The sequence below is a fragment of the Rutidosis leptorrhynchoides genome, chromosome 8 (assembly GCF_046630445.1).
Source record: "Rutidosis leptorrhynchoides isolate AG116_Rl617_1_P2 chromosome 8, CSIRO_AGI_Rlap_v1, whole genome shotgun sequence".
Taxonomy (NCBI): Eukaryota; Viridiplantae; Streptophyta; class Magnoliopsida; order Asterales; family Asteraceae; genus Rutidosis; species Rutidosis leptorrhynchoides.
In genome coordinates, this window is record NC_092340.1 from 119,661,685 (window position 1) to 119,686,267 (window position 24,583).

Below are 24,583 nucleotides of genomic sequence, written 5' to 3' on the forward strand. Positions count from 1 at the left end.
AAAATCTCATGCGATCGCATGAGGTAGGGTTTCGGGCCAAAAGTTGGGCTGCTACAGTACCGGGCCTCGAGTGTTTTTTTTTTCTGTTTTATATTTATAAAATATTTAAATAAAACTTATATTTTTACAAACTAAAATAAAAATAAAGAAACTTTATAAAACTTAAATATTTAACAAACTCTTAAAAATATATAAATTTTCTTTTTCTTTTTATATTTTTGTATTAAAACGTATTTTTACAAAAACTTATTTTTACAAAAGTAAATTAAAAATCTTTTTTTTTATATAGCGTTTTGCTTCCGGCGTTTGACTGTTCCCCGGTAGCGGCGCCAAAAATACTTGATGTGTGCGAGGTGGTGTATAAAATAGTTATGTTTTTACAAGGAAATACTATTAAATACGATACAATTTTACACAAGTGATTTATTTATTTATAGAGTGGATATACCTAAACCTTGCTACAACACTTATAGACAGTGTACCTAATCGTACAGTAGTGTAGTTTTTAGTAAGTCCGGTTCGTTCCACAGGGATATTTTAAACAAGCTTAACGCTATATTTTTAACTTATAATTGTAAAAATACAAAAATATATATAAGTAGTATTATTATTATAAAAGGGGGTTTTTACCGTTTAATGACCGGTTTGTCGATTTTTAAAACTTTAGTCGCAGTTAAAACCTAATGTAAAATATTAAAAATAAATATAACTTAATTTAAAGCGTAAAGTAAATAACGATAATGAAATTGCGATAAATAAAAGTGCGATAAAATAAAATTGCGATAATTAAAGAGTACGATAATTAAAAATGCAATTAAATAAAATGACAATAAATAAAAGTGCGATAATTAAAAGTTCAATTAAATAAAATGACAATAAATAAAAGTGCGATAATTAAAAGTGCAATTAAATATCAAATATATAAATTATGCTTATTTAAACTTCCGTAATCATGATGTTTGACGTGTTGATTTTAGTTTTATTACCATGGGTTAATTGTCCTTTGTCCTGGATTATTCGATATGTCCATACGGATTTGTCCATAATAGTCCATCAGTCATAATCATAAAGTGTGAAAGTCTTCGTCAAATTATTCTTATTCCCGAAGTCAAATATTCCAACTATTTGGGGATTCGAATTGTAACAAGGTCTTAATACTTTGTTTAATGAATACACCAGGTTATCAACTGCGAGTAGACCAAGGTTTTACTACTTTGTTAACAATTACACCAATTACCCTTGAATGTAATCCACCCCTGTTTCAACAAGTCTATTAACTATTAATCCAGTTCCGTGTCCGGTAAAATGAATAATTATTGGTATTTATAGATATCCCGCCCACCGTACCCAGTCAAGCGTATGTGGTTATATATAAATACGTCAAATTATAAGTCTATATATTAAATCAACGAGGTATCATTTAGTTAATATAAAACCCATTAATAGCCCATAGTCTAATTTCTACAACTGTCGTACTTTTGTCCAAACCCCAATTATGGTCCAAAGCCCAATTACCCAATTTTAATATTTAGCCCAACATCACGATTACTTCGGCATTAAATAAGCATAATAATAACTTAGCTACGAGACATTAATTTAAAAATAACATTAACCATAACTTACAGTGATTAAAAATAGCGTAGCGTTACACGGACAGAATTTTGACTTACACCCTTACAGCATTCGCTAACATACCCTTATTATTAGAATTTAAAATTAAAATTAAAATTAAAATATAATATATATATATATATATATATATATATATATATATATGTGTGTGTACGAGTGAGAGATGGATGGATATATTATAAATCGTTCGACAAGCTGCCTTTTTATAGCAATGTGGCCCGATGCTGTACATCATGCGATCGCATGAGTTTTCCTCTTCGAAGCCATGCGATCGCATGGCCGTATTTCTCAGCTAACATTCACAGGTTCAATAGTTTGCCGACACTTTTATTAATATAAATATAATATATATAATTTTAAGTAATTATATATATATTATATTATATTTATGCTTATAGTTGACTTGTAATTTTTGCTCCATTGCGTCGTGCGTTGAGAGTTGGCTTTGGTCCCGGTTCCGGATTTTCGAACGTCCTTGCGTACAATTTAGTATCTTGTATTTTACGTTTCGCGTCTTGTACTCTTGTAATTTTGAGACGTTTCTCATCAATAATTGGAACCACTTTGATTGTACTTTGTACTTTTGAACTCTTTGGTCGTTTGCGTCTTCAATTCGTCGAATCTGTCTTTTATTTTCACCTTTTATTATTTAAACGAATATTACTTGTAAATAGAACAATTGCAACTAAAAGCTTGTATTTCTTGAGGAATAATGCTATGAAATATATGTTCGTTTTTAGCATATATTATATTTTAATTTTAATTTTAATTTTATATTCCAATAATAAGGGTATGTTAGCGAATGTTGTAAGGGTGTAAGTCGAAATTCTGTCCGTGTAACGCTACGCTATTTTTAATCACTGTAAGTTACGGTTAATGTTATTTTTAAATTAATGTCTCGTAGCTAAGTTATTTTTATGCTTATTTAATGCCGAAGTAATCTTGATGTTGGGCTAAATATTAAAATTGGGTAATTGGGCTTTGGACCATAATTGGGGTTTGGACAAAAGAACGACACTTGTAGAAATTAGACTATGGGCTATTAACGGGTTTTATATTAACTAAATGATACCTCGTTGATTTAATATATAGAGTTATAATTTGACGTATTTATATATAACCACATACGCTTGACTAGGTACGGTGGGCGGGATATCTATAAATACCAATAATTATTCATTTTACCGGACATGGAACTGGATTAATAGTTAATAGACTTGTTGAAATAGGGGTGGATTACATTCAAGGGTAATTGGTGTAATTATTAACAAAGTAGTAAAACCTTGGTCTACACGCAGTTGATAACCTGGTGTATTCATTAAACAAAGTATTAAGACCTTGTTACAATTCGAATCCCCAATTAGCTGGAATATTTGACTTCGGGAATAAGAATAATTTGACGAAGACTTTCGCACTTTATGATTATGACTGATGGACTATTATGGACAAATCCGTGTGGACATATCGAATAATCCAGGACAAAGGACAATTAACCCATGGTAATAAAACTAAAATCAACACGTCAAACATCATGATTACGGAAGTTTAAATAAGCATAATTTATATATTTCATATTTAATTGCACTTTTAATTATCGCACTTTTATTTATTGTCATTTTATTTAATTGCACTTTTAATTATCGCACTGTTATTTATTGTCATTTTATTTAATTGCATTTTTAATTATCGTACTCTTTAATTATCGTAATTTTATTTTATCGCACTTTTATTTATCGCAATTTCATTATCGTTATTTACTTTACGCTTTAAATTAAGTTATATTTATTTTTAATATTTTACATTAGGTTTTAACTGCGACTAAAGTTTTAAAAATCGACAAACCGGTTATTAAACGGTAAAAACCCCCTTTTATAATAATAATACTACTTATATATATTTTTGTATTTTTACAATTATAAGTTAAAAATATAGCGTTAAGCTTGTTTAAAAGATCCCTGTGGAACGAACCGGACTTACTAAAAACTACACTATTGTACGATTAGGTACACTGCCTATAAGTGTTGTAGCAAGGTTTAGGTATATCCACTCTATAAATAAATAAATCACTTGTGTAAAATTGTATCGTATTTAATAGTATTTCCTTATAAAAATATAACTATTTTATACACCACCTCGCACACATCAAGTATTTTTGGCTTATGTTAATTAACCTAGAGGGACAAGAGTTCACATACGCGCTACGCTTCGAATTCAACACGACCAACAACGAGGCAGAATATGAAGCTCTGCTCACCGGACTTAGGATAGCTAAAGAAATGAAAATTGAGCATTTGCAAGCCTTTGTAGATTCCCAACTCGTTGCCAACCAGGTTCTAGGTGTCTTCGAAGCAAGACAACCCACCATACAACTCTACTTTTCAAAGGTCAGGGAATTAGTGGAAAGCTTCAGAAGCTTCACCATCGAACATGTTAGAAGAAGTCAGAACAAGAAAGCGGATGCTTTGAGCAAGCTAGCCTCCATCACCATCGCACACTTAGCAAAAGAAGTATTGGTCGAAGTGTTAGAAAAAAGGTCCATCGAAGTGCAGGAGGTTCATAACTTAATCACAGAAGAAGAAAACACATAGATGAAGCCACCGAAGGAATACTTGGAACTCGGAATCTTGCCCGAAGACAAGAAGGAAGCACGAATGATCCAGATCAAAGCACCGTTATACAAAATAATGAACGGAGCCCTGTATAGAAAATATTTCCTTACATCTTGGCTCTGATGTGTCGGACCAAACCAAGCTTCAATGATCATCAGAGAAATGCATGAAGGTATATCTGGGCTCCATTCTGAACCAAGGTCAAAAGTGGCAAAAATACTAAGGATGGGGTACTATTGGGCAACCATGCACGAAGACACGGTCACAGTTTTAAGAACCTGTGAGCCATGTCAGATCCATGCTAAAGTTTAAAAGCAGCCAAAGCAAGAGTTGATATCGGTGCTTTCAGCATGAACTTTCTCAAAATGGGGCATAGATATAGTAGGTCCGCTCACCGAAGCACCAGGAGGCTATAAATGGTTGGTAGTGGCAATAGACTACTTCAAAAAGTGGACGGAAGCAAAAACACTGAGCACCACGACTGGGAAACATATAGAAAAGTTTGACTAGGAGCATATCGTATGTCGGTTCGGGATACCCCAAGAGATCATTTCGAATAATGGGAAACAATTCGTCGAAGGCATCTTCCAAGGGTTTTTTGTGAGAAACTACAGATAAAGCAAACCTTCACCTCCGTTTACCACCCACAAGGGAACGGACATGTTGAAGTGACTAACAGGGATATCTTAAAAGGCCTCGAGAAGCGGTTGGGTAAGTGCCACCAAGGATGGATTGAAGAACTCCCCCTAGTTCTATGGGCTTACCGAACCACACCAAAAATGAGTAACAGAGAAACCCACTACAGCTTGGTTTACGAAACTGAGGCGGTACTACCCGCAGAGATACATGTATTAACCAACAGAACCGCGAACCTTGAGGAGAATGAGGAAAACCTTCGTCTTAACCTTGACCTCATGGAGGACAGAATGGAAGCTGCACTAATTCGAGAAGCAGCCTACAAGAAAACTATTGAGAAGTATTACAATAAGCGAGTCAAACCATCGGTGTACAAGGTCGGGGACTATGTCCTGAGGCTCAACAACACTAGCAAGGTGGAATATGAGGGGAAGATGGTTCAACTTGGGAAGGCCCATACATAATCTCTAAAGCTTTTGGAAATGGGTCATACAAACTTGAAACTACGGAAGGAAAACAGGTCCCAAGAACCTGGAACGGGGTAAACCTACGAAAGTTCTACTTCTAGATTTTTAGTTGTATATGAGTAGGAAAATTTGTAATGGGTAGTTGAAACTTATACGCTTCCTACCACAAGAAATTTGAATGCAATCCTACTATCTTTTGGAAACACCAAGATTAATGTCGTAATACTTCCTATACTTAACCAATATGCAAGAGGTAACCCAAGAGGTATACCGAAGTTATTGCGAAGTATTCCCAAGAGGAATACTTCCTATACTTAAGCAATATGCAAGAGGTAACCCAAGAGGTATACCGAAACTATTGTGGAGTATTCCCAAGAGGAATACTTCCTATACTTAAGCAATATGCAAGAGGTAACCCAAGAGGTATACCGAAGCTATTGCGGAGTATTCCCAAGAGGAATACTTCCTATACTTAAGCAATATGCAATAGGTAACCCAAGAGGCATTGGTGTGCGAGCGGAGGGGTACGAAATACTATTATTTTTATTACGAAATATGTTACAAATTACACAAGTTTTATATATTTATTTACAGATGGGATATACCTAAACCTTGCTACAACACTATAGGCAGTGTACCTAATCGTAGAGTAGTATAGTTTTTAGTAAGTCCGGTTCGTTCCACAGGGAGACGAATTATTTTACACTATATTTTAAACAACTATATTTGTACAAAATATATATTTATATATATAATAATAATATAAAAGGGGGTTTACCGTTTAATGACCGGTTTGTCGATTTTATATTTTAAGTCACAATTAAAACCTAATGAAAAATATAAATGACGATAATTTAAGTGCGTAAAATAAAATGCGATAAGAAATAAGATAAAATTATTATACTTATTTAAACTTCCGTAATCATGATGTTTGACTTTTTGATTTTAATTAATTATCCTGGGTTAATTGTCTTTTGTCCTGGATTATTTAATATGTCCATCTAGTTTTTGTCCATAACAGTCCATCAGTCATAAATATAAAGTGCGAGTGTGCTCGTCAAATTATCCTTATATCCGAAGTCAAATATTCCAACTAATTGGGGACTTAAACTATAATTACACCAATTTTCCTTGTATGTAATTCACCCCTGTTTTAATAAGTCCATTGACTATTAATCCATTCCCGTGTCCGGTTAAATGACCGATTATTAGTACTTATAAATATCCTGCCCATCGTGTCCGATCGAGTGTATATGGTTATTTATAGGTACGTCTAATTGTAAATCTTTATATTAAATTAATGAACTATCATTCAATTAAACAAATATAAAGCCCATTAATAGCCCATAGTTTAATTTCCACAAGTGTCGTTCTTTTGTTCAAACCCCAATTATGGTACAAAGCCCAATTACCCCATCTTTAATATTTAGCCCAACATCATGATTACTTCAATTTAAATAAGCATAATAATAATTTAGTTACAAGACATTAATTTAAAAAGGAGAACATAACTTACATTGAGTATTTATCGCGTAGCTTTACACAGACAGAACATCGACTTTAAAACACGTAAAATAACATTTACATAACCCAAACTAACCTAATATAAAACTAAACTAATATATATTATAAATATATATATATATATATATATATATATATATATATATATATATATATATATATATATATATATATATATATATATATATAAAGATACAGAGAGATATTGATATTGTGTAAAGAACTCGGCCAGAATTCGTTGCATTTATAGGACCTGGCCTGGAATTTTCATCCATGCGATCGCGTGGAATTTCTGCCTTCTGGCCATGCGATCGTATGGCCACCCTGGATCCAGCTGTTTTGCTTTGTTTCTAGCTTGTCGACATAATTTAATAAATATATATAATTTATATATAATTTATATAATTATATATATATTATATTATATTCTTGTGCATAGTAGACTTGTAATTTTAGGTCCGTTGCGTCGCGCGTTGATAGTTTGCTCAGGTCCCGGTTCCGGATTTTCGAACATCCTTTCGTACTATTTAATATCTTGTACTTTGCGTTTTCCAATTTGTAATTTGCACAAAAAATTATTTTCCTTAACTCCCAAAATTCGCGCAAGTCTTTAACTCACTTTTAGTGGCACTTTTGAGTGCACTTTGGCTTTAGTGGCACTTTTTCTTCAATTCTTTAATCTTCGTGCTTTGTCTTCACATTTATTTATTTAAACGATTACAACTTAAAAATAGAATAATTACAACTAAAAACTTTACATATTGGGATGATATTGCGACTAAATATATGTTCGTTTGGAGCACTATCAAATATCCCCACACTTGAGCGTTGCTTGTCCTCAAGCAATACAGAACTTGAAATTAAATCACACGAATCACTTCTTTATTCTTCATACTTTATACATTAGTGATTTTGATACGGCGGTATAAACAATGATAGTAACGATGTGGTTTACAGTCCCACATGACTATAAAAATTTAGATCCTTTAGAAAATTGGATCTTTATGAAAACATTTGATCTTTTAAAAATTCATTCGAGCTTTTACCCTAGATAAGTTTTCCGGAATAACCATTCACCGGTGTTTGAAAAAATATTTTGTGGGTTTTATGGGTTTCAGATTTGAAAATTTTAGCTCTAAACTTTACGGTTTTGTGTCACCCACTTGCTAATCTTGTATTAGGAAAGCAACACGTCCAGTATACTTGCTCCGTATATTACCTTTCAGTAAACTACCGTCCGGTTGTAAAGGAAAGTGTTGAACAAGCAACTGCTAAGGCAATGTCTAATGACATGCAGATGTTCATGGTCTACAACGTGTCGGATGCAATTACTATCCTTTGTAGGAGCAATAGTAAAGATCACCCTATAATTTTTCGGTCTGGAACAAGGTCCTGTCTTCGACCATGCTATGCAACCACCGTTCTTACGGTTGACACCCGATTTGGTTCAGGTGACCTAATGAATTCCAGGTGAATTCCTAGGATTTTACGTTCAATGGTAATGAACGCATTGAAAATGGGTTTTAAGAAAACAAATCGGTTATAATTTTGATCAAAATATTTTCTCGTTCAAGCTCGAGTTTAGATATCATTGAATTCCATGAGTTTGAATTCTCAATCTTTAAGGTCAATCTCAAGGATTGAGTAATATCAGGCTTAAAAGCTGATTTTTAATCTTTAAGGAGATTATCCTTTCTGGGGGTCTGATTCATTAGTCTTATCAAGCTAATTTGCACGGCGCCCTCCCCATTTTACAAGACAGATCCTCTCATGGTTAGGATAAGTCTGACCACATGGTGACCCTGTTTGTTGCTGAGGTCCGTGGATTTCCTGCTGATTTTAGAGATAACTTTTCTAGATTTTTCGTCAACCTACAGCTGGTCTAGACAACAACTTCTTGACCTAAATCAAGAAGCGCGTGTCTTTTTTGAAGACTTTACTTCATTTTAATGATGGAATTGATTCATCGTGTAGATCCATCTATTCTTTCAAAGGTATTACAATAAATCGGGTAAAACTGATTAGTTTAGTCCAAAGCAAAAGTACCTTCAATAATCTGTACCAAATATGTGATATGTGTTTTAAATAACTTGGTAAATTCTTCCCACACTTAGCTTTTATTTATTTTTTCTTTGACTTTTTATTCTCCTCTATTCCATTTTAAATGAATTCTAACATTTTGGGTTGTTTCTCCATTTATGTTCTCTCCGAGGTAACGATAATTTTGGTATTAACACCTAGTTTTCATCGTTCATAAATATGTATAAACATGATTTTGAATTCATTTAGTTGAAAAATTTTAAAATTTTCACAATATTTAGAAAATAAGACAAGTATAAACCCGAGAGAATTTATAACCATTCCCCACACTTGAGATCATGCAATGCCCTCATTTGCATGAAATCAGACTATATTTATAAATTCATTAGGGTGATTAGTGTAGAAAAGTGATTAAAAATACCCAGTTTGTAATTGCAAAGCTCGTCGAATGATAGATGGTGTCCCTTATCGTTCGTTCCTTTTGTTGTTTTATCACACATGCTTTTCTTCAAAAATGGTTGCTTTTCTGAACTATTTGTTAATTTTTTGAAAATGCGTATTTTACCCTAACTTATCATGTATGTTCATTAACGAGTTATGCACTAACCCGAACCCCTAATTTAACGTTAAGTGGGGTTAGACTTCCCCATACTTAGCTGACGACATGTGAAGTCGGTAGAATAAGTTCCACGAATTAAAATAGTGAGCCAGTTATTTACATCTCGGGTGGTATAAAATATATTAATGGGTTTAAAGTTTAGACCCACCCGATCGTCACTACTTAATTCTTTTTTAAGTGTAACTTTTAGTAAATGGATATGTCTCTTTTCTGGTTCTTGGTCAAATGGATCGATATACACCGATATACATATTTCTATAGGGTAGACAATTTCTAACATTTTTCACGGCGCCCTCCCCATGTTACGAGACAGATCTTCTCATGGTTAGGATAAGTCTGACCACATGGCGACCCTGTTTGATGCTGAGGTCCGTGGATTTCCTGCTGATTTTAGAGATGACTTTTCTAGATTTTTCGTCAACCTACAGCTGGTCTGGATGACAACTTCCTGACCTAAATCAAGAAGCGCGTGTCTTTTTCTGAAGACTTTACTTCATTTTAATGATGGAATTGATTCATCGTGTAGATCCATCTATTCTTTCAAAGGTATTACAATAAATCGGGTAAAACTGATTAGTTTATTGTAAAACTGATTAGTTTATTCAATAATCTGTACCAAATATGTGATATGTGTTTTAAATAACTTGGTAAATTCTTCCCACACTTAGCTTTTATTTATTTTTTTCTTTACCTTTTTATTCTCCTCTATTCCATTTTAAATGAATTCTAACGTTTTGGGTTGTTTCTCCATTTATGTTCTCTCAGAGGTAACGGTAATTTCGGTATTAACACCTAGTTTTCATTGTTCATAAATATGTATAAACATGATTTTGAATTCATTTAGTTGAAAATTTTTAAAATTTTCACAATATTTAGAAAATAAGACAAGTATAAACCCGAGAGAATTTATAACCCTTCCCCACACTTGAGATCATGCAATGCCCTCATTTGCATGAAATCAGACTATATTTATAAATTTATTAGGGTGATTAGTGTAGAAAAGTGATTAAAAATACCCAGTTTGTAATTACAAAGATCGTCGAATGATAGATGGTGTGCCTCATCCCTTTTGTTATTTTATCACACATGTTTTTCTTCAAAAACGGTTGCTTTTCTAAACTATTTGTTAATTTTTTAAAAATGCGTATTTTACCCTAACTTATCATGTATGTTCATTAATGAGTTATGCACTAACCCGAACCCCTAATTTAACGTTAAGTGGGGTTAGACTTCCCCATACTTAGCTGACGACATGTGAAGTCGGTAGAATAAGTTCCACGAATTAAAATAGTGAGCCAGTTATTTACATCTCGGGTGGTATAAAATATATCAATGGGTTTAAAGTTTAGACCCACCCGATCGTCACTACTTAATTCTTTTTTAAGTGTAACTTTTAGTAAATGGATATGTCTCTTTTATGGTTCTTGGTCAAATGGATCGATATACACCGACATACATATTTCTATAGGGTAGATAATTTCTAACATTTCCTTTCGTTCATTCTCGGGATCAAAGTTTTCACCTCTATAACCCAATTGGGTGAAATTCGAGGTGTCAATATCTATTACAGCTTGTAGTTCATCTTTGGTAGATGACTCGTCTATTGAGAATATTGGGTTGGAAGGTTGTGGAATGGTGAATTTCGGGATCGAAGCAAATTCTTCTTCATTAATGGTACTTATCGGTCCCACCATTTTGGTCTCGGGGGTAAAATTTTCAACGTTATTGTTTTCCCAAGAGTACCAATTTGTCACCCTTACTTCTTCTTCTTCATCCATTGATGGATCGTTGATTTCGTCGGTAGAGGCTAATGTGTCGATATGTTGTGAAATTGGTAAAGCTGAATAAAAAGTATCATCGGGATAATTGGTGATTTCGGAGCTCTCGAATTCATCAAAATTCGATGATATGAGATTTTCTTGCACAATACTCCTCATATCAACAGGTGTGTAATCTGATAGAGTTTCAGCTTGCCGATTTACAAACTCTCTCATTTGTTCATTTTGAGCATCGAGTTCTTCGAGTTTGATTTGCATATTGTCTAAAAGATTTTCAGACACATAATGTTCCTCGTCTTCTGGTTGTTGAGTTTGGATATATTCTTAGGAATAATCCCAATTTGAATTGTATTCTTCATAATCATTCCATTCAGGTTCTATGGGTGTATAATTTTTCATAGGAATGTAATAATAACATTTCCATGTTGAGTGATAATCTCCACAGATTTCACAACCAGTTATTGTTTCGTCATTCGTGATCCAAGATTGACCGAACGAATTGTCATCAACACCTGTTTCAGAGTATTGATTAAATTGATTTCGCATGTCAGAAAGAGTTTCCAACATATTCTCAAAATTTTCCATAATACACTTTTTACCAAATTTTAGCTACAATGTGGTGCATTTACTAATTATCCTATTAGTTATAAAACTAAAAAATTATATAAGTTATCAAATTAATAGACTTTTCTGCTTTTGCCCACGTTTCGAATAGCCAATAGATGCAGCCGGTAGCCAGGACCCTTTAAATCGGAAGCCCACAACTCGCCACTAATAAATCCAACTATTACTACGAACCAGAAAATTTTGGATGTCTATCAATTTAACCGCCTAAAATAATTTTTTCGTTTTGAAATTTTAGAGAAGAAATAGAAAATTCTATGTCGTAAAAACTAGAGCGTCGAGAAATAAGAAAGAAAAAGAGCGCGTCGAAAAACGTTAAAAAATAAAAGGTCGAAAAATAAGCGTTGAAAGATAAAAGTCTAAAAACTAAATATTAAAAGTTACGTCTAAAGGTATTAAAGCTTAAATGAATTCTATATCCAAAACGGAAATAACTTAATTAGTACTTAAATTTATAAACTGCGTCGCAAAATTCTAAAGCACCTAAATTCTAAATCTAAAGAAAAAGCACTTAAGGGATTTTACGGCAAAGCCTAAGAATCTAGAAGTATAAAAATAACTACGGCAAAACTAAACTTAAAACTAATTATAAACGAAAAATATAAAAATTACGAATTAAGAGATATAAATATACAATTTATAAAAAGAAACTAAAAATGATAAAATTACAATTTTTATAAAAATATTATTTTAATATTATTATTGTATAAAAATAATAATAAATAACTTAAAATTACAAATTATAAATTAAAACTAAAATTATAAACTAATTAAAACCCTAATTAATAATAATTATAAATTAAAAAACCTAACTGCATTTATGGCGTACCAGGTCAGACGTGTCAGACCACCCCATACGATCGCATGGGGTTTAGGATGATGGGTCATGTGACCGCATGGCCTGTCAGTCCATTTTTTTTTTTGATTTTATATTGTTTTTCTAAAAATTATAAATAAATATATTTATACAAATATATATTAAAAATATAGCGTTTCGCCGCTTTCCCCGGCAGCAGCGCCAAAAACTTGGTGTGCGAGCGGAGGGGTACAAAATACTATTATTTTTATTACGAAATACGTTACAAATTACACAAGTTTTATATATTTATTTACAGAAGAGATATACCTAAACCTTGCTACAACACTATAGTAGTGTACCTAATCGTAGAGTAGTATAGTTTTTAGTAAGTCCGGTTCGTTCCACAGGGAGACGACTTATTTTACACTATATTTTAAATAACTATATTTGTAAAAAATATATATTTTTATATATAATAATAATATTAAAGGGGGTTTACCGTTTAATGACCGGTTTGTCGATTTTATATTTTAAGTCACAATTAAAACCTAATGAAAAATATAAATGACGATAATTTAAGTGCGTAAAATAAAATGCGATAAGAAATAAGATAAAATTATTATACTTATTTAAACTTTCGTAATCATGATGTTTGACTTTTTGATTTTAATTAATTATCCTGGGTTAATTGTCTTTTGTCCTGGATTATTTAATATGTCCATCTGGTTTTTGTCCATAACAGTCCATCATTCATAAATATTAAGTGCGAGTGTCCTCATCAAATTATCCTTATATCCGAAGTCAAATATTCCAACTAATTGGGGACTTAAACTATAATTACACCAATTTTTCTTGTATGTAATTCACCCCTGTTTTAATAAGTCCATTGACTATTAATCCATTCCCGTGTCCGGTTAAATGAACGATTATTAGTACTTATAAATATCCCGCCCATCTTGTCCGATCGAGTGTATATGGTTATTTATAGGTACGTCTAATTGTAAATCTTTATATTAAATTAATGAACTATCATTCAATTAAACAAATATAAAGCCCATTAATAGCTCATAGTCTAATTTCCACAAGTGTCATTCTTTTGTTCAAACTCCAATTATGGTACAAAGCTCAATTACCCCATCTTTAATATTTAGCCCAACATCATGATTACTTCGATTTAAATAAGCATAATAATAACTTAGTTACAAGACATTAGTTTAAAAAGGAGAACATAACTTACATTGAGTATTTATCGCGTAGCTTTACACAGACAGAACTTCGACTTTAAAACCCGTAAAATAACCTTTACATAACCCAAACTAACCTAATATAAAACTAAACTAATATATATTATATATATATATATATATATATATATATATATATATATATATATATATATATATATATATATATATATATATAATATATATATATTAAGATACAGAGAGATATTGATATTGTGTAAAGAACTCGGCCAGAATTCGTTGCATTTATAGGACCTGGCCTGGAATTTTCATCCATGCGATCGCATGGAATTTCTGCCTTCTGGCCATGCGATCGCATGGCTACCCTGGATCCAGCTGTTTTGCTTTGTTTCTAGCTTGTCGACATAATTTAATAATTTAATAAATATATATAATATATATATAATTTATATAATTATATATATATATTATATTATATTCTTGTGCATAGTAGACTTGTTATTTTAGGTCCGTTGCGTCGCGCGTTGATAGTTTACTCAGGTCCCGGTTCCGGATTTTCGAACGTCCTTTCGTACTATTTAATATCTTGTACTTTGCGTTTTGCAATTTGTAATTTGCACAAAAAATTATTTTTCTTAACTCCCAAAATCCGCGCAAGTCTTTAACTCACTTTTAGTGGCACTTTGGCTTTAGTGGCACTTTGGCTTTAGTGGCACTTTTTCTTCAATTCTTTAATCTTTGTGCTTTGTCTTCACATTTATTTATTTAAACGATTACAACTTAAAAATAGAATAATTACAACTAAAAACTTTACATATTGAGATGATATTGCGACTAAATATATGTTCGTTTGGAGCACTATCAGGCATACCGAAGCTATTGCGGAGTATTCCCAAGAGGAATACTTCCTATACTTACGCAATATGCAAGAGGTAACCCAAGAGGCATACCGAAGCTATTGCGGAGTATTCCCAAGAGGAATACTTCCTATACTTAAGCAATACGCAAAAGGTAACCCAATGGGTGTATCGAAGCTACTATAAAAACATCCCTAAGGGGAATACTACATGTAATAGGCAAAGGGTGTCCCAAGAGGCATACGTTAGCCATTTTGAAAAAATTCCAGGGAAAATAGTGCACATATATTGGCACTTCAGGGTCACACCTAGATGACCAAAAGATAACCAAAGAATTCAAGACGTGACCTGCTTTGTCTTAAAAGCTAACATAAGATACAGAGTAACAATACATAGATGGGCGTGACAACCCACAAAATATAGAATACGAATTGTTTACAGGCAACAAAGCCCCAAATCAACAGGCACGCAGGCTTGGTAAAAGTGTGTCAAACATAAGGTAGCTAGCATAAAGATCACCATAGAAAAAAAGGATTAAAAGACAAATCACCCACAAAGATCATTCCTCCGCAACCAAGGCAAGAAGTTCCACATGCTTAGCATCAGAGTGAGCAGCAACAGAGGCAACATAGTTGAGTTCAACGTTGACAAAATGAGCACATGCAGCATCAACAAGGGCAGAAGACTGATCGGTATACTCCGGATAGCTGCTAAGTTCAAGCTTGCCCTGCTTGGATAGCTCAGCCAACAACTGACACCTCTCCTCCTGTTTACTAGCAAGAACAACATCACCAATAAACATGCTCAACTCTTTGCTACGAATGACTTACCTGCAGACGTGTGGAATGACCTGGGTGATCACGTTAGAATAATCTGATCTCAAACCATCAAATCTCCTCTTCTGATCTGATAACGCTGTAGTGGAATCTTTTGTTTCCTGACGGAGAACCCTATTCTCTTCTTCCAAGTCAGCAATCCTCTTCTCATCAAGCTTCTGTTTCTCCTGCATACTCAAAATTTCACTCTTGGCTGATTTCACCTCCTCTTCCCACGACGTGTTCAATAACAATCGCTCCTAGAGTTTCTTTGCAGACTCTTTGGAGAAAGTATTGATATCTCTAAGCTCCTCAACCTCCTTCTCCAGACACACAACATCACCAGACTTCTGTTTCATATTGGGTTATACACAACAGATCGATAGCAATGAGCAGTATAAACGTCAATGAGCTTGGGAGTGTCCACAAAAGCATCTTCGAACTCAGAGGGAACCATTTCATCAAACACATCGTAACAAGCTTCCAAAGAAGGGACATCAGGAATATCACCTACAGATAGAGAAAGATATATTTGAGAACAAAGCATGGTTCAAATAGAAAACACTAATAAAAAAGCGTACCTGAGAGAACATTGTCGCTAGAACCTTCAACAGGAGCTTCGTCATCAGTATCTTCATCTCGAAGGGCAAACTTAGTTTTTTTCAAGGGAGAACCATAAATAACCTCTTTCCTCTTCCTAGCAGCCTTCTGACGCCTAGATGCCCTAATAGGGATGCTCTTGGACACATCAGGCTCTGTATCTACGTCAATCGGCTCATGCTCTAACGCAACCTTCGCGCTAGGTTGAACTTTGGGGACACTAGACTCAACCGCTTTCTCAGGTTTACTGTCAACCTCCATAAAACCAGAACAAGAAGGAGAACCAAGCTCATTAACCACAGTAGTAGCACGAATTGCTTCAGTCATCTATTTCACCCCAAAGGACATGATAACATTTCGCAAAGACATCTCTACAAAAGCGAACAAGGTCAGAGAAATAAAAGAAAACGCCTAACAAAAATGAAGTCTAAGGCAGCCAAAACCTACCCTTTTCCCCAGAAACGTACATAGGAATAGCTTCGCCTCTCTTCCATGAAGGTAACATGCCGAGCTTAAAGAGAAGGGAATCCGGAAAAGTTGAGGATATTATAGGATGACGACAAATCCTACCGAAGAGAGGGTCATTTTTAGCATCCTCAGGAACAGGATCATTATAATGCTTAGGAATAATGGCCCACCTGCTATCAACGGCATTGGGAAACTTGTCTGGAAAGAAAAAGGATTTCTTGATGTAGACAAAGGAATTTTTCCAATTCCTTACATCAGGAATAGAAGAAGCAAAACACATGTGGGTATCGACTAGACTACCTCTCTTTTTACGACGCTTGGCAATTGTAACCCAATTCCCAGCATCACCACTTTGAAAGAAGCAACGAAATAAGTCAATAGAAGGCTAGCCACCATATGCCTTGCACATGTACTCAAAAGCCAGGATCTTTTTGATAGCAAAAAGGTGAACAATGGAAACATGGACCTTAAAGTAATCAATGACACTAAGGAAAAACGATGAAATGGGGATCCTAAGATTGCACTCTGTAAACGACTGTGTATACATTCTGACGTAATCTGCCTGAAAATCCAGCATGAACTTATCGAATTCCGACAAAATTATGTCATCACATTTAAGACCTAGGGTTTTACGGAGACGCTCACAGCGTTCAGGGGTCACGACACTACAAATGGATCGAAGACCTACTTTAGCCATAACAAAAAGCAAAAATAAAATAAATAAAAAGAGAGAGAGAGCAAGTTTGGAGCAATACCTTTTCGAAAATTAAGGAAGATGATCGGATGATGAAGAAAAGCAATGAAAAAAGGGAAATGGAAAAGAAAAAATGAAAGAGAAAATCAAAACTTAACCCTTTATTACCCCTAAGCAGAAAACTGTCTCATCAGATGCAGAGTTACTTTTGTAACCGTACTGGCAAATTACGGTTTTACCCTACCCGCCTTAAACAAGAAAGATCTAGCAGGGGTAAAAGGGTAATCGTACCAAGGTAAATAATTACTGAAATCATAGGCGTCAAATCAGAAAATCAAGTGGCAGATTGAGTTTAATTCAACATTGCTTGGTTAGAAAGCTTCGTAAAATTAAGCTGAGGGGTTTGATAGTGTATCTCCCCGTCAAGATAATAAACGAAGATAAGCTAACAGAGATATCACGCCTAACGAGGGTAGATGACATAAGATTGGTTTACAAGAACACATATGTCAAATACAAACCATGAGCGGGATATCCTCAAACTCAAATAATGGCGCCCAAATGATAAAAGAAGAATGCTACCAAAGTATAATCCTAATATTCAGAATTGGTAAGAAACCACATCCGTTATACGAAGCAATGGTAACGAAGGAACGTGATGACGTAGGGATCATGATTACCAATGGACAAGGACTCATCCTAAAGTTACAAGATTTCCTAGACTGAAGGAGAGAAGTAAGCGGGTTGACCAAACACGCTTCCACTAACATCCAAATGACAAAAAGAGGAATGTTGCAGATATATTTCTTGAACCAGCAGGAATTGCAGTCGGCTGAAGGGAAAGTCCCCTTTGTCTCATCAAAGATCGCCTTGGAGACTGATCCCACCTAGAAAGCTGGTGATAGAGCTATTGCCTAACCCTATAAAAGGAGAACATGATCTCTGGAGTTGGCATTCACTCTAAGTCACAATTACTCACACATAATACTCTTTATGAGTTACCTTTGTATCTTGGTGGCGTAAAGTACAATACCTTCGTACTACCTTCGGGGAATCACCAACAAGCATACATTCATTATCATACCCTGTAATATCATCTGCTTAGTGATCATATCTCAATATCCTTGTTCCCTTAACAAGGGTTGCCAAGAATTGTACAAACAAGTTACTTTCTTTCGACATGTTTTCTTCCTTGTCAAAACCATTATCCTCATGTTCATTTTCCACGCTCCAGTTGCTATCTTCCGGATCTTCCATTTCAATTTCAACGATGTCGCTAATTTCTTTAGTTACTCTAACGTAGCAAGCCTTTTTCCATTTTTTTTTAATTTTAACGACATCATTTATAAGGTCACCCTAAGTCTTTATCATAACTCTTCCAAACAACAAGTTTTAATTGCCTTCTAAGGTGCAATTACACATTTCTAGTGGATTACCCCACCATTTGGTTATGGTTTTGTACGTTTTTTCAGTCCACCATGATACTGGAACACCCGAGATGTGGAGCAATGTTAGTCTACCTGATGGCCCCCGATTCTCATCCCATTTCCTGGTGTTATATAGTTATCGATGAAGGCAATGTTTCTTGCAATCTATTATTTATTGAGCTTCTTCTTCACAGTTGAACATAACAAGTATGTCAAACCCTCCAAGATATTTGATACATACCTCATACAATCCTTCAGTGTGACAGAGGAAAGGAAATTATTTAATGTAGTCTTTGTTTTTGACTTCACCTACAATGCATCTCCTAAGAAGATTGTCGTTAATGTTGTCCTCCTCTAGTGTCACCGATCTTTCAATTTTCACATTCCTTTTGATCTCCTCATTGATCTTTGAGTTCTGTTGGTGTTCGTTAGAGAAGCGATTGTATGGATTTGTTGCACCCACCACTTCGTTGAAAATTTGTATCACGAAATGCATGATTAATAGGAGTTCTTACAGTTGGTGGTTTGTTGTAGAGGTTATGGTCCGGGGGATTTCTTCCTTGTGGCGTCTGGGTTTCTTTCTTCTCCATCCGTCTTCTTTCTTTGGCCTTGTAGACATATAATATGTCACCTTGTAAGTGATAGTTGTTGAGTTTCTTCATGAAAGCCACTTCATCATTTACTACAACAAACCTCACGAATCCGAACATATGTCCAGTTACCGTTTTTTTTTTCTGGCCAAATACACATCACGAACATCACCATTTCTCTTGAACATCCACCATAGATCACTTCCAGTTCTATTTTTCAGGTGGTTGTAGAAGAAAAACGCAGTTATATGACTGTCGTTAACCCTCGAATTGAAGTTCTCAGCGCTTGTCCTGTTGTACCGTTCCCTGGTTCACAAAGTTATCCCTGTAGTGTTGCCTTTTTTCCGTTGAACCCTCACCCATTCGTCGATAGAAGTTTCATTCTCTCATCATTTTCTCTCAGCTAGTATACATAATTAAACCTAGCTCAGAATTGCTCAAAAGTTTCATTCTCTCATCATTTTCGAACCTAGATTCGAAAATGTTCATAATAAAAATATGTCTCTTTAAAATTCTTATTATATTTAAGTTATTTTAAAAAATGTAAAGTATAAATTAAGTTTACCCCTCATTTAATATAATTTATAGAGTTTTAAATATGGGTAAATTTAAAATTTTGATTATGATTAATATAGTTTTTTGGGAAGAAATCAAGGATATTGTAACACATTTTTTTAATTGATCAATAAATTATACTACATTTCGCAACTATAAGTTAGTTTTGTGATATACTCTTTGGTGATTAACCTTTTTTGTCTAGGGACTTCGAAATCTCCAAGACGGCCCTGATGACAGAGGATCACGAAACTAGTCTACATATTATTTGAGTTTTGTCTAGAATCAGAATCAGAATTTGTATTTGAGTGTTGTCCAAAAAGGAGGTAATATTTTGAAACAAGTTTTTGATATATTCACACACTTTTGTTGATATTTTCTGATAATGCCCCTTCAATAAATTGTAGCAAAAAACTTGTATAGCATGTCATTAAGGTCAATTTAGTAAATCTGTGTGGATTTATCAAAAACTTGTTTGGAAATATCAACTTCCGCGCATTAAAAGAGACTGTTATATTTAAACTCGAAACTGTCATATTTGCGTGGTAATATGATAGAGACTCTTCATGATTAATACTGCTACTTAATAATCAATTATGCATTTGAATTTATAACAATCCAAACACTACCAACGTAGCATTTCTTTTTAGCAATAAATATGGAAGTGATTTGAATTTACAGTTTAAGTCCTTAAAATATTTATGAAAATGCAAATATAACTATTATAAAATTAGTATACATGACGACTCCCCCGAGTACCATTATTTTGCTTAAATTACTAAAAACTTCTCTAAAATTAAACTCGCGGATTACACTTTTATTCAAAAAATAATTGTATATAATAATTTATAAAATAATATAACTTATAATTTACAAATGTTACATTCCATGACAAATTTTCAGTACTCTAAATATTACGTATGGTGAGAAAAAAATTGTAGACATTAAGTTAGTAACACCACCTAAAATCACTTTTAAAATTTGTCAACACCACGAGTTTTTAAACTCAAAAAAACTTTTAATTTTTAAACTCAAAAAACCTTTTAAAATTTGTCAACACCACAGGCTCTAAAACTTAAAAGGAATTTTTAAAATTTGTCAACACCACGGGCTCTTAAACTCAGAAGAATTTTTAAAATTTGTCAAGACCACGGTGTAACACCGCACTTTTTTTTACACAAACACAGTGGAAGATTGAATTTACATAATACCCTTAGTTAATTACAAACATGATTATCACAAACTATTAGTTAACTACTTCATTACAGACCACATGTGTTACTTTAAACGACTAATTACGTAATTACAAAAGTTAAGACATCAGAGTTCGTCTTGTCAAACATATCCTGCAACACGACCACTCCCATTCCAAAACCCGCTAAGATCCAAAACCTACATGGGAGGAGGTGAGGGATTAGCACATAACTAAGTGAACGAGACTACCTAACAAGTCTAGCATAAAGTACCAACTTGAACTACAATAACTAGCAACAACATACAACAACAAGCAAGTATGCTCCAACTAGAGGATCGGCGACTTGTACGGGCACACGGCGTTATCTGAACAGGCTAGAGTCTACCGATAGTCCTTACTACTGAATCTCTCGTATAGTCATTCACACGCAGGTGATGCGACATTCAACACTATACTCAAAAAATAGTAACCAACTGGACCCAACCTGACAGATCAATGTTGACCTCCTTGAGTTAACCTAACAGATCAAGGTTCTAACAATAATGAGTCACACACAATCAGTCAGCAACCTAACAAGGAAACTAATAATACTAATAGCATGGAAAATCTACTTTACATGATTTAATCAACAATATAACATAGTAGCACAACTTGATACTGTAAACTACACCCGGAGATACTCTCACTCACTAATTACCAGCAATAGCTCAGATGTCTATCTACTGAGCGTTTTCCTTGTACTTATCACATGAGAACAACACAAAAAAAGTCAATACACATACCCAATAACAAAATAATTAATTCATAGTATAAACTAGGTCATATCATCATATATTCATCATTTTATAAGTCTACAACATAAATCCATTCAATATCATCATACAAGTGCGTGCAAAACGGGACATACACGCTAAAAACTGTTTTCCCGCCCAAAAACAATTTGATCCAGCATCTTAAAAGTGTAACATTGAAAAGCATACATCAATACGATTCCAACGATATTTGATCATCAAAAACGGAGTTACGGTTTGAAAGTTACGACCAAAACAAATTTCACAAAATGCTGAAAAGACACACGACCCAAATGAAAAGACACACGGCCGAGTGAGTAGAAACATGACCCACTTTCAAAGACACTCAGTCGAGTGTGTTCTTGAGTAGCTGAAACTGAAAAACTGACGGGTTTGAGTCAAAAATCACCAAATCTCGATCCCGAACTCGTTTTTGACCTCATAACTTACCACATCTTGTTTATAAAACATTTAGGAACATAAACCCACAAGATTTACACACAAACAACAACAAATTTGGAAAATTTGACACCAAAACCCGCTTTCAATAAAACCTAACTTAAAACCACAATTTGACACAGATTTGAACATGAAATCAAACAATTCTTACCTTGTTTAGACTCAAGAAATCACTTGTTATTGATTCCCAACAAAAACAAGGATCAACAACAAGATTTGGAGATTAGGGTTTACTGGTCCCTTGATTAACAACATGAGTATTGTAGGGGGGAGGGGGGTGAATACAATTCTTTAAGTTAATCTAACTGTTATAGAAATTCAGTATTTAAGCAAGTAATTTAAATAGAGTCAAAGGTAATTTTCAACGGTTTATTCTTTATTGATTTGAATCACAAAGAATTACAACTATCATTGGCGGAATGATAGTTAGTTGATACAGATTATACCTAAGTTATAGCTATCGAAGATATCTTAAGCTATTACAAGTTTGAACTCTAAATAAATAAACCCACACCACTAGTTATTACAATAGTGGATACTTCTATTTATAGTAGTCCTATTATCCATGTAATTATTCTATTGTCCATTGGTACATAGGATGTCTGTACTTGTGAGGACAACTGCATTAGAGAGTGTTCTACCTTCTTTCCTCTTTGATAGCTATTTGCAGGAACACCCCAATTCGGTTTGGCACCACTATTTGAATAAACAAATAGAATGTTGTGTTCCCTAGGCATTGACAAAGAATTACACATGTCTTCACATGCGTTAAACTTCTGCATTCCCACGTGGTCTTGTAAGGTCACTTGTCAACCACCGACGTGTTTCCTTTTCTATTCAACTTTGTCTTCGACTTCTATTGAATAGTACAATTGATGTAGACCACTCAGGAAACCACTATGCTTATAATGGAGCATAGCTGTCTTGTGTAGTATGCTGCTTACCAGCTTTACTGGTTATTCTATGCTGAGTCACTTGATCTTCATGATTTGCTGGGTACTCATCCTGTGCTGAATGAAGACAACTATCTACCTTGAGCTGGTAAACTAGGCAGCATACTAAACACTCGACACAACAATATTTGCTGTCCATACATAAACAAACCTATGCTGGGTGCACATAACATTTTAGTATACATATTTGCTGTTTTTTCATAATTAAATTCTTAATTATTTTGAGGACTCAACAATCTCCCCTTATTTGATGATGACAAAAACTATGACATAAAAAGAAAACACTAAAGCCAGCACTAAGGGACCTAATGAAAACATACAGTAAAATTTGTCCCTTTTGAGGTTTGTTTTGGGATCTTTTGCTGAGTTATCTATATATTATAAATTGATATTATTTTGAAGATAAACTCATTTCACATTCATTAAAACAAATATATACAGTAGTTACAAGGCAGTATAATGAATTATGAAATAACAAAAGATACAATTTAAAAATTAGAAGGCTATCTGTCTTTATCCTTCTCTTTATCTAGTTCATCCTTAGACAGATCTTCTTCTTTTACTTTAGCTGAGGCAAGTCTTTCACATCAAACACTGGTATTTGAGGAGGTAGAATGATGAGATCTCTTCTGTGTGGGCTAGCACCAATAGATTTCTTTCTTTTAGGCTTTTGAGCCAGTACTTCTTTTACTTTGACCACTGGTGCATTCTCATACTTGACTGCTTTATCAAATAGGTCTTGTAATATAGGTTTTAATGTGTCTCTGACATTACTTTTACCTTTACCAATGAAGTAATGCAGTATCTCCATCCATTCACTAAATCCAAAGGTTCTCAGATTTGTGTAATCTACCCTCCCATAGACATTATTGTTCCTGGTGAAATTAAAGGTCCTTTTTGTACCTTTATGAACTTTGATGATTTTACCAGGATTAGATCTTCTGGTCATCACATCAACATATTTGTTCTTGAAGAAATGATCAGTCAATTCTTTAGTTCTTTTAGTTTCTTCTGGAGTTTCTGTAGGGACCTTCTCAGCAGCTTCCAGCTTATCAAAGACTATGTCTTGAGCTTTAACTATGGCTTTTGCTAATTTGAGAGATATAGCTTCTTGTTTTCTATCAGCAGCCAGTTTAGCTTCATGCTCCCTAAGCCTCAGCCTTTCAGCATATTCAGCATCCTCCCTTCTTTGCTATTCCAGTTGAATACTTGTAATATATTCATTAACAGTGATGTTTAGGGATTT